This window comes from Acinonyx jubatus, chromosome A1, assembly GCF_027475565.1.
Source record: "Acinonyx jubatus isolate Ajub_Pintada_27869175 chromosome A1, VMU_Ajub_asm_v1.0, whole genome shotgun sequence".
Lineage (NCBI taxonomy): Eukaryota > Metazoa > Chordata > Mammalia > Carnivora > Felidae > Acinonyx > Acinonyx jubatus.
In genome coordinates this window covers 33,591,764-33,601,774 of record NC_069380.1, presented here as the reverse complement: position 1 = coordinate 33,601,774, position 10,011 = coordinate 33,591,764, and the positions used below count along the sequence as shown (strand labels likewise).

The window sequence follows — 10,011 nt, the reverse complement described above, 5'->3', positions numbered from 1 at the left end:
TTTTTTTTTTGCCTCCTTGGTACACAGTCATTTTTGTAATCTATTTCTTATTATAAACACATTACTGTGCATAATGCTCTCCACATGCTCAGGTCTGTAAAAAGTTATAGTACAATTTTTACAATATCCTGTATTTCTTTCAACTGTAGTCTTTGGGCTCAAGGGAGGTCTATCCACAAATCTGTTTTTTGACAATACCATATCACATGTATACACTTGTATCCCATTAAAGGAGTGAGAACAAAGAAAAACAAAATAAAGCAACAACAACAAAAACTTTAGCTCTCTCAACTCTGTCTAGAATGCAAACTCAAATTAGATTGAATTAAAAAATGTTTACTTCATTAAGTAAATTTTAATTCTAAAAGACAGCTAAACATAGGCGATTCTGTTTCTCTGCACCTCTGGTGTTCTTTCCTCTTACTTAGTTTTAAGCAAACTATTTCTATGTCACAGGAAAATGACCCCCCCCAGCTCAAAACTGAGTAGTCACAATCTCAGAAAGAGGATGATTCATGTGCCTACACCATGTCTTAATTTACTAATGTTGATCTTCCACCCACATCTAGGCTGGAGTCATTGGGGACATTTGATTGACAATCCAGCAGATGGAGGAGGCTTGATCTCAAAAGGAAAAGATGCTTTACAGACCAAAATTTAACAGAGGATCACTTTACTTCCTTTGGTATTCATGGGCAATAATTTCAAATTATTCATCAACTAAGCTTTCATTAAATCAAATTAATATCAATTGGTGTACATCACACTAAGGCCTAGGTATCATACTAAGGCAAAAACAACCATGGTCAGAAAATAAGAAGAAATTAGTATAAATGCATTTCATCATTGCCATATGCACATTTGTGTTACCAAATCTAACACTGTTAATTTGTTAGAATTAAAGTCTATTTAATCAATGAAAGTACTGACTATCACTAACAGGAACATGTTCCCAATTTAAAATGTTCAATCTTGGGGCGCCTGGGTGGCTCAGTCGGTTGAGTGTCCGACTTCAGCTCAGGTCACGATCTCACGGTCCATGAGTTCGAGCCCTGTGTTGGGCTCTGGGCTGATGGCCCAGAGCCTGGAGCCTGTTTTGGATTCTGTGTCTCCCTCTCTCTCTGCTCCTCCCCCATTCATGCTCTGTCTCTCTCTGTCTCAAAAATAAATAAACGTTAAAAAAAAATTAAAAAAAATTTTTTCAATCTTGTATGTTATTCATTTATGAATTTTTTCACTTAACTAATGTTTGTTGAGTTCCTAGTCCATGCTTGGCACTTTTCCAAGGGACTTGGAATGTAATATTGAATAATTCCTGCATGGTCCACGACATGATGAGGTTTAAGCACAACATGTACCACAAATCTTAAGTAATTTATTATTTGGCTTCAGTTGTGGTAAGGACTATAAGGTAAGAACCTATATTAGGACGCCAGGCTGGTATAACAGAGTGGAGACTAAAATATTCTATGGAATCAGGGAAGACTTTTTGGAGAAATGAAACTTAAAACCTAAAATTTGATTGAGGAATAAGGGTAGCTAGGCATAAAATGTATCTATGTGTTCATGTGTGTTGGTGGTGGATGGAGAGCAAGAAGGAATTTTCCAGTGTGAAAGTCAGTAGGGAGACCGGAAGAGGAGGAGGACGCATGACAGCAGAGTAAGCCGAGAGAAGCATTCCATTGGAGGCCAAATGGAAATATACGCAGGACCATATACATCTTTTAAAGGATCTTTTATTTTATTCGAGGAACAATGGAAAGCCGTTGAATTGTTTGAAGCAGAGGATTGTGTATAGGGAATGCTTTAGGATACCCGGTAGAAGGTTATTACAGCAGTCATTTTAGAGTGGACTGCTTATCATATAGAGGTGGTAGTCATTAGTTATTGTCTGAGACACACAAATAACTGGCATGAGACAATTTTTGAAAATAGAATAAGCCATACAGAGAAAGACAGATGCCATATGTGTTCACTCTTATGTGGATCCTGAGAAACTTAACAGGAACCCATGGGGGAGGGGAAGGAAAAAAAAAAGAAGTTAGAGTGGGAGAGAGCCAAAGCATAAGAGACTCTTAAAAACTGAGAACAAACTGAGGGCTGATGGGGGGTGGGAGGGAGAGGAGGGTGGGTGATGGGTATTGAAGAGGGCATCTTTTGGGATGAGCACTGGGTGTTGTATGGAAACCAATTTGACAATAAATTTCATATATTTACAAAAATCTTAAAAAAATCAAGTTTAAAAAAATAGAATCAATAGAACTAATGATTGCCAGCTTTTATGCGCACATATAAACATGACTCATTCCTTTAATGTTAATCATAATAAAGATAGGTTTTTAAATAAAAGTAACTGATATGTTACTTATACTGCATTAGGAATTTTTTAATGGACAAGAGCTAACTAAAGATTTTCCAAATAATTTCTCCTCTTTGGGAATAATAATTTATTTTCTGTGTTCAATAAATATAACATTTCATAGCTAAGAAACCATAAAATATCTTTAAATGTACCAATGACATTTCTGTTTCACTGGCCTTCTGGAAATCCAAGGAAAGCATAAAGTTGCCCAGAGTAAAGGAGCAAGAAAAGTTATAAGAAGGAGAAAGACAGTTGAGAAAAATAAACAGCAGAACAAGAACACCCAAGAGGGAACATAGAGTCTACCCAATTTTTGGTCTTACCTACATTTGAAATATCCAAGGAGACAACTCTATATACAAGAGAAACAGGTATCCAAGCATTCCTGACTTGTAAGTTTGCACTGACCTCTTTTAAATGCTCCACAGTTTGCACTTACTCTTCTGTAACTGAAATTGTCTGACTATACAGCAGCCTGTCCATGAGCAGTGTCCTCTCCAATGCTATTTCTCTTTTCCTTTCTGTGTAAGGACATAATAATAACAGCATATTGAGAACTTATATATGTTCCTATATATGAGAACATGGCAAGCTTTGTTTTAAGTGCTTTACTTGTGTTAACTCATTTAATCTTCACAGAAAATCTTTGAGGTGGTTTCAATTGCTTCCACTTTACTAATGAAGGGATTGTGACACAACAAGGTCACACTCTTCCCCCAAGGTCACTGTGTTAGTAAATGGCAGAGATGGGATCTAAGCATACATGGTTTAGCTTCAGAGCCCAAGCCCTTGATCACTTGTTCTATTAACCTCAATATAGCAGGTACAGTAACAATACCTACAATCCATGGAACATTCTTTTTGCTAGGCATTGGTGGTTAAAAAAATTTAACCTGAATCCTGCAAGCACCACTTTTAAGGTAGACATTGTTATTCCCATTTTCAGAAAAGGAATTAATGGCTCAGGAAGCTTAATCCTTTTGACATGGGTCATATAACTAGTAAAAAACAGAGTCAAACTCCATAGTCAGATATGTCTGGATACAAAACTATTTCCTTTAACATCAAGAAAACTGAGATGCCAGTTTTAGCTTTATCACTGACAGTGTGACCACAACCATTACTTAATCTCCCTAGCTTCAGTTCACTCAACTGTAAAATAAAAGTGCTTCTCAAACTCAAGTAGTCTCAGGATATCCTTGGAGTATATTTTTATAAATGCAGATTTCCTGGCCAATTCTAAATAGCTTGATCAAGTAGATATGGGGTAGGGTCCAATCATCTGCATTTGAGCTGTCTGATTCAGGTGAGTGTGGATCATATTTCAGCAGAAGTAGCTGACTTCACCTTGAAACAGCCATCCAGCAAAAACTGCTTTTGCTTTACTCTGTTATGATCTTGATTAGAAATCGACAATCTTCTCCATCATTCTCTCTGGGTAGCACCTGGACCACCTGGAAACTTAAAACATTTAAGAATAATTGATTTAGTATATCAATAAAATACACTCAATTAAAAAATTTTTAAGAAGAGAGAAAGAAAGACACTGAAGAATTGACTTTTCCTCTCCACCATGTAAGGGCACGGCAAGAAAGGAACCATCTACAAGCCAGGAGGAGAGCTCTCACCAGTAACAGCCATGCTGGCACCTTGGATCTCAGACTAGTCTCCAGAAGTGTGAGAAAATAAATTTCTCTTGTTTAAACCAAAAAAAAAATCTGTTCAATTGTATAATCTATTGGATTCAAAAAGCCCAGTTCACCACTTATTCCCAGAGTTTATTATAGTGCTTAATGGTAGATGTTAATATTTGTTTAATGAGCAAATTAAATGAATTATATTTTACTCTAATGTATAACATTTTGAGATGTAAAAATTTAAAGTAATCAATCTGATAATAGATACTAATATATATACATAATCTCTGTAAGCAAAGAATTCATAAGCCATACCAATAGCTTTATTTGATATACTTTCTGGATACTACCACCTAATCTAGATTCTATCCACATGACATCGGAATTACTACCAGAGTGAGTCTCCCTCCCTAGAGCCACTCTTTATAAATCATTTGTGTGTGTATATATATATATATATATATATATATATATATATTTTAATATTACAACCATTTTAAAATATTTCATCAACACATTCGTAATGATCAAGATACTTAAATTGCTCTGTAGTTTCTCCTATATTAGGTGTAAACTTCTCTCTCTTATTTTCAGACTTATTGTGCATTTAAGAACAAATAATTTCTTTGTCTTTAGAATTCCCTAGTGCCCAAAGCATATCTTGCATTTCAACCAGAATTGTCTGCTTACTATGCTAGGAACACACACACTCATGTTTGTTCCTTTGATTTGGCCTTTCCCATTTGCTCCTTCACTTGGCTACATTCTTTTTGTTCTTCACAGTTTGGCTCAGATTTCATCCTTTGGAAGACAATTTGACTGATTTTGTTATTAGACTTTATTTTGTTTCATGTTATTCTTCTCTCCTAACTTAGCTGCAACCTTCCTAAAGACAGAATCCTTATGTACTCTGCAGCGATATTTTTCAATCTGCTGGTCCTGAGTCTCAATCAACATTTTAAATATTATATAATAAAATAGCTGAATGGAGCAGAGAAGAAAGCAAAGATAACATCAGAGTGTTTCACTATATAAGCCTCAATTTTTTTCTTGAAATTTTCTTTTTGTTGAAATGTGTGCATGTATGCTAGTTCACAAAACAAATATATTTCTAAACTGTAGGTCTTAGTTTAAAAAGTTTGAGGGGAGCCTGAGTGGCTCAGTTGATTAAGCCTCTGACCCTTGATTTCGGTTCAGTCATGATCTCATAGTTTGTAGGTTCAAGCCTTGCATCGGACTCTGCACTGATGGCGAGGAGCCTGCTTGGGATTCTCTGGCTCCCTCTCTCTCAAAAGTAAATAAACATTAAAATTAAAAAACTTGAAAGCTACCATTCTATAGAACCAAATGCACCATTGATGACCTTATAAAAATTTAGTAAGCACCTGCCATTTGATTGGTTGAAATGACTCCTAACTGATATATACAATATGTACAATCAATCCATGGTAGGAAAGTAGGGCTGGACAAAATAACCATATTGGCACTAAAGCAGTGTACTAAATATAATTTATTTAATTATTTAACAATTGCAAAGGAAGATTTAGGTTACAAATATAATATGACTTACTCAGTATTACTTAAAGGTTCCATTGTCCCGGTTTTTAAATTTAATCTCCTCTCTAATGAAAAATCAACTCCAGGTTGTGTATTTGACAAGAACAGGAAGACTAATGAGCTTGTGTTATTTTTTTAAGCAGTAAGTGAGAAACAGATTTAAATTTGACCTAATATGTTTTAGTTTAATGAGTTTTAGACTTTGGAGCTTTATTTCACCTCACCATAAACACTTGAATTCTAAATCTAATACTTCTCTTCATGGGATTTTCTATAATCTAGGAAGAAGAATAAAAGTTTTGAGCTTTTGGAATTGGTATAGAAAATGCCTAATTTCAGAAATAAGTCACCACTGAAGGCTGAATTAAATGGAATCAGTTTATAATGGAATCTACATCAAGCACATGTTTCACTGGCTTATGTTTTCAGCAGCAAACTTTGAATGAAGCAAAAAAGATGGCAAGAGGATAAAGGCAGGTGTTTATTAACTATTATTTGGTAATATATGGCAAACTATGGAACAGTATCAATCAATGGCTTCTCTGAAACACAAGTGAACGAGTTATAATGACTACAAATCTTGTCACAGTTTTCTATTCAATGTCTTTTTCAGCATTTTTTAAGTGATAGTATTTGCTGATAATCTTTCCAACTAATGTCAAAACTGTTTTTTTTTTTAAGAGAGAAAAAAGAGGGGCTTTGTTGGTTTGGTTTTCTTTGCTTTTGCTTTACAAAGTTAAAAGGGAAGTCAAGGCAACACAGAACTAACCCAAAACTTGCAAATGCAGCAAATGCGAGTTTTTTGAGAGCAATAATAACTTGTAAAATAATGATGGTATTAATGTCTACTGAGTCAGGGCTGAGAGGAAGTAAGACTAAACAGGGGTGGTGAAGGCATCCACGGTCAGCAAAAAGGTTTTAGATAACCTGGAATGACCAAACACGGGGAAGAGAAAACACGAATCACAGATCATATTTCACTTGGGAATCTGAGAGTCATAAAGCCTTTGCATTTTAAAGCTGGGAAGGACTTAGTTCAACACTCTCATTTCAGAGAAGAGGAAATTGAATCATGTTCTGCTAAGCTATATGGTATGTATTCTGTGTTTGTAAAAATTGCAAGCAACTTTTCAGAACCAGCCTTACACACTAGATAAAATAGATATTTGTCTCCCTCCCCCACATCCACTTCCACTGTTTACCTGGAAACTCTCTTTATCCTTCTTCCCCTCTTGCTTTCTGTTCCTATTTATTTTTATTTTATTTTTGAATACACTAAGTGTCTTCAAATTTTCAAGTGGGGTGCTGGGCATTGGAAATATGTGATACCTGCCTTTAGGAAATTCATGATCTAATGGATTAGAAAGATGAAAAAGAGACAGTAACACTGCAGAAATATGTTAAATAAAGGGGAATTAATGTATGATTCTATAATTTTCCATTAAACTAATAATTCAACCATTCTCTAGATATATGGAGAATTTGATGGTTAAGCTGAATTTTAAAGCATTAGTAAGAGTTAATCAGATTTTTATAAAGTATATGTAATGGAACAGTGTTTTGTTTATATTAATATGTATATGAGGTGAAGGAAGGAGAGAAACTGTTTTGTGGGTAGTGGTTTAACTATAATATTCTGGGTAAAGTCTACCTTATTAAATAGACTTGTTTTTCTACCTATATTCACTCCTCAAGTGACCCCATCCTGCCTCATGATTTAAATACCATCTACTACTTTTTTTCAATGGGTTTCCCACTAGAACACAGGTGTCATGAAAAGCACCACTAATCCTAAAAAAAATGGTAAAGGAAAAAAATCGTATCAACATTGTCATCATTGGACACATAGATTTGGGAAAGTCTACAACTACTAGTCATCGCATCTACAAATTATGGTGGGATAGGCAAAAGAACAATGGAAAAGTTTGAGAAGGAGGCCACCGAGATGGGAAAGGGCTCCTCAAGTATGCCTGGGTCTTGGATAAACCAAAAGCTTATTATGAACATGGTGTCACCATTGATAGCTCTCTGTAGAAGTTCAAGACCAGCAAGCATCCTGTGACTATCACTGTTGTCTCAGGACACAATAACTTTATCAAAAGGAGGATTATAGTATATGTCAGGCTGACTGTGCCGTCCTGATTGTTCCTGCTGGTGTTGGTGAATTTGAAGCAGGTTCTCCAAGAAAGGGCAGACCCGTGAGCATGCCCTTCTGGCTTACACCCTGGGTGTAAAACAACTTATTGTTGGTGTTAACAAAACGGATTCCACTGAGCCACCCTACAGCCAGAAGAGATATGAGGAAATTATTAAGGAAGTAGCACCTACAACAAGAAAATCGGCTACAATCCTGACACAGTAGCATTTGTGCCATTCTCTGGTTGCAATGGTGACAACATGCTGGAGCCAAGTGCAAACACACCTTGGTTCAAGGGATGGAAAGTTAACTGTGAAGACTGCAATGCCAATGGAACCACACTGCTTGAAGCTCTGGATTGCATTCTGCCACCAACTCATCCATCTGACAAGCCCTCGTGTCTGAGGATGCAAGCCTCCAGGATGTCTACAAAATTGGTGGTATTGGTACTGTCCCTGAGGGCCGGGTGTAGACTAGTGTTCTTAAACCTGACATGGCGGTCACCTTTGCTGCAGGCAATGTTACAACTGTAGTACAGTGTGTTGAAATGTACCATGAAGCTCTGAGTGAGGCTCTTCCTGGGGACAATGTTGGCTTTGATGTCAAGAACGTATCTGTCAAAGATGTTGGCCAGGGTGATGTGGCTGGTGACAGCAAAAATGACCCATCAGTGGAAGCAGCTGGCTTCACGACTCAGGGGATTATCCTGCACCATCCAGGCCAAATCAGTGCTGGATATGCACCTGTGCTGGACAGTCACACAGCTCACATTGCCTGCAGGTTCACTGAGTGGAAGGAGAAAACTGATCGTCGTTCTGGGAAAACACTGGAAGATGGCCCCAAGTTCTTGAAATCTGGTGATGCTGCCATCGTTAATGTGGTTCACGGCAAGCCTATGTGTGTTGAGAGCTTCTATGACTATCCTCCCCCAGGCCATTTTGCTGTTCGTGACATGAGACAGACAACTGGTGTGGGTGTCGTCAAAGCAGTAGACGAGAAGGTAGCTGGAGCTGGTAGGGACACCAAGTCCTCCCAGAAAGCTCAGAAGGCTAAATGAATATCATCCCCAGTACCAGCCACCCCAGTCTTTATTTTTTAAGTTTATTTATTTATTTATTTAGAGCATAAATGTGCAGGGGAGGGGCAGAGAGAGAGAGAGAGAGAAAGAGAGAATCCCAAGCATGTTCCTTGCTGTCAGCACAGACCCTGATGCGGGCTCAATCTCACGAATCCATGGGGTCATGACCTGACCTGAAATTAAGAGTTGGATGCTTGACTGAGCCACCCAGGTGCCCCCTGCCACCCCAGTCTTAATTAGCGGTGGAAGAATAGTCTCAGAACAGTTTGTGTCAATTGGCCATTTAAGTTTAATAGTAAAAGACTGGATGGTGTTAGCAATGCATCATAAAACCTTCAGAAGGAAAGAAGAATGTTTTGTGGACCATGTGTTTTGTGTGTGTGTCATTTTTAGGTTATTGGTTTTTAAAATCAGTACTTTTTAATGGAAAAAAAAACTTGATGAAAAATCTGTCACAGCATTTTAATACCTATTAAAACAAATCTTAATGAGAAAATAATTAATAAACAAACACATAAATACATCACCCTATATCTTAAGCCTATATTTCTTCCATGATCTTCAGACTTGCGGATACCTAACTGCTTACTCGACATCCCCATTCAAAAGTCTACTAGGAAGTTTTAATACAGTAGTTCCCAAAAGAGCTGTGGTTCCCTTCCAAGCCCTTAATTACTGCAAATTCCCCACCTAGTTGCTGAGATAAACACCTTAGAGTCAGCCTACCTTCTTTTCTCATTCAACCCAGGTATCCTAACTATGTCTTGGCAAGGAATATCACTTGATTTTTATCATCATTGCTGCAACTGTTATCTTCCAAGCCTCCTGGATATCCTATCACATCCCAATAAGTTTCTCTGTGTCTATTCTTCTCCTTTCCAATCTTTTCTCATTAACAGCCAGGTAGATCCTATTAAAAAAGGGATTCCATGCATTTCTTTCTTCTCAGATCATCTAGAGTAGAAACCACAGTTCTTACTGCAACCACAAGTCCCTCTGTAATCTGGCCATTTGTTATTTCTCTGCTGTGATCACCAATGCCTCACTTTTGTCTCAGCTCTAGTCATATGACCCTCACTTTTCCTCAAACACAGCAGTCACACTCATACCACAGGATCTTTGCACTTGTTATTCTCTCTACTGGGAATATTCGGCCCCAGATATTCATAAAGCTCACTCTCTTGCTTCCTTCAAGTCACAACTCAAATGTTACATTGTCAGTAAGATTTCACTAATATCT

General features: G+C 37.2%; 1 pseudogene; it reads left to right on the top strand.

The window, feature by feature from the left end:
• The first annotated feature begins 7,058 nt into the window (after positions 1 to 7,058).
• LOC106974513 (elongation factor 1-alpha 1-like) lies at positions 7,059 to 9,533 on the top strand (annotated as a pseudogene).
• Positions 9,534 to 10,011: the final 478 nt, after the last annotated feature.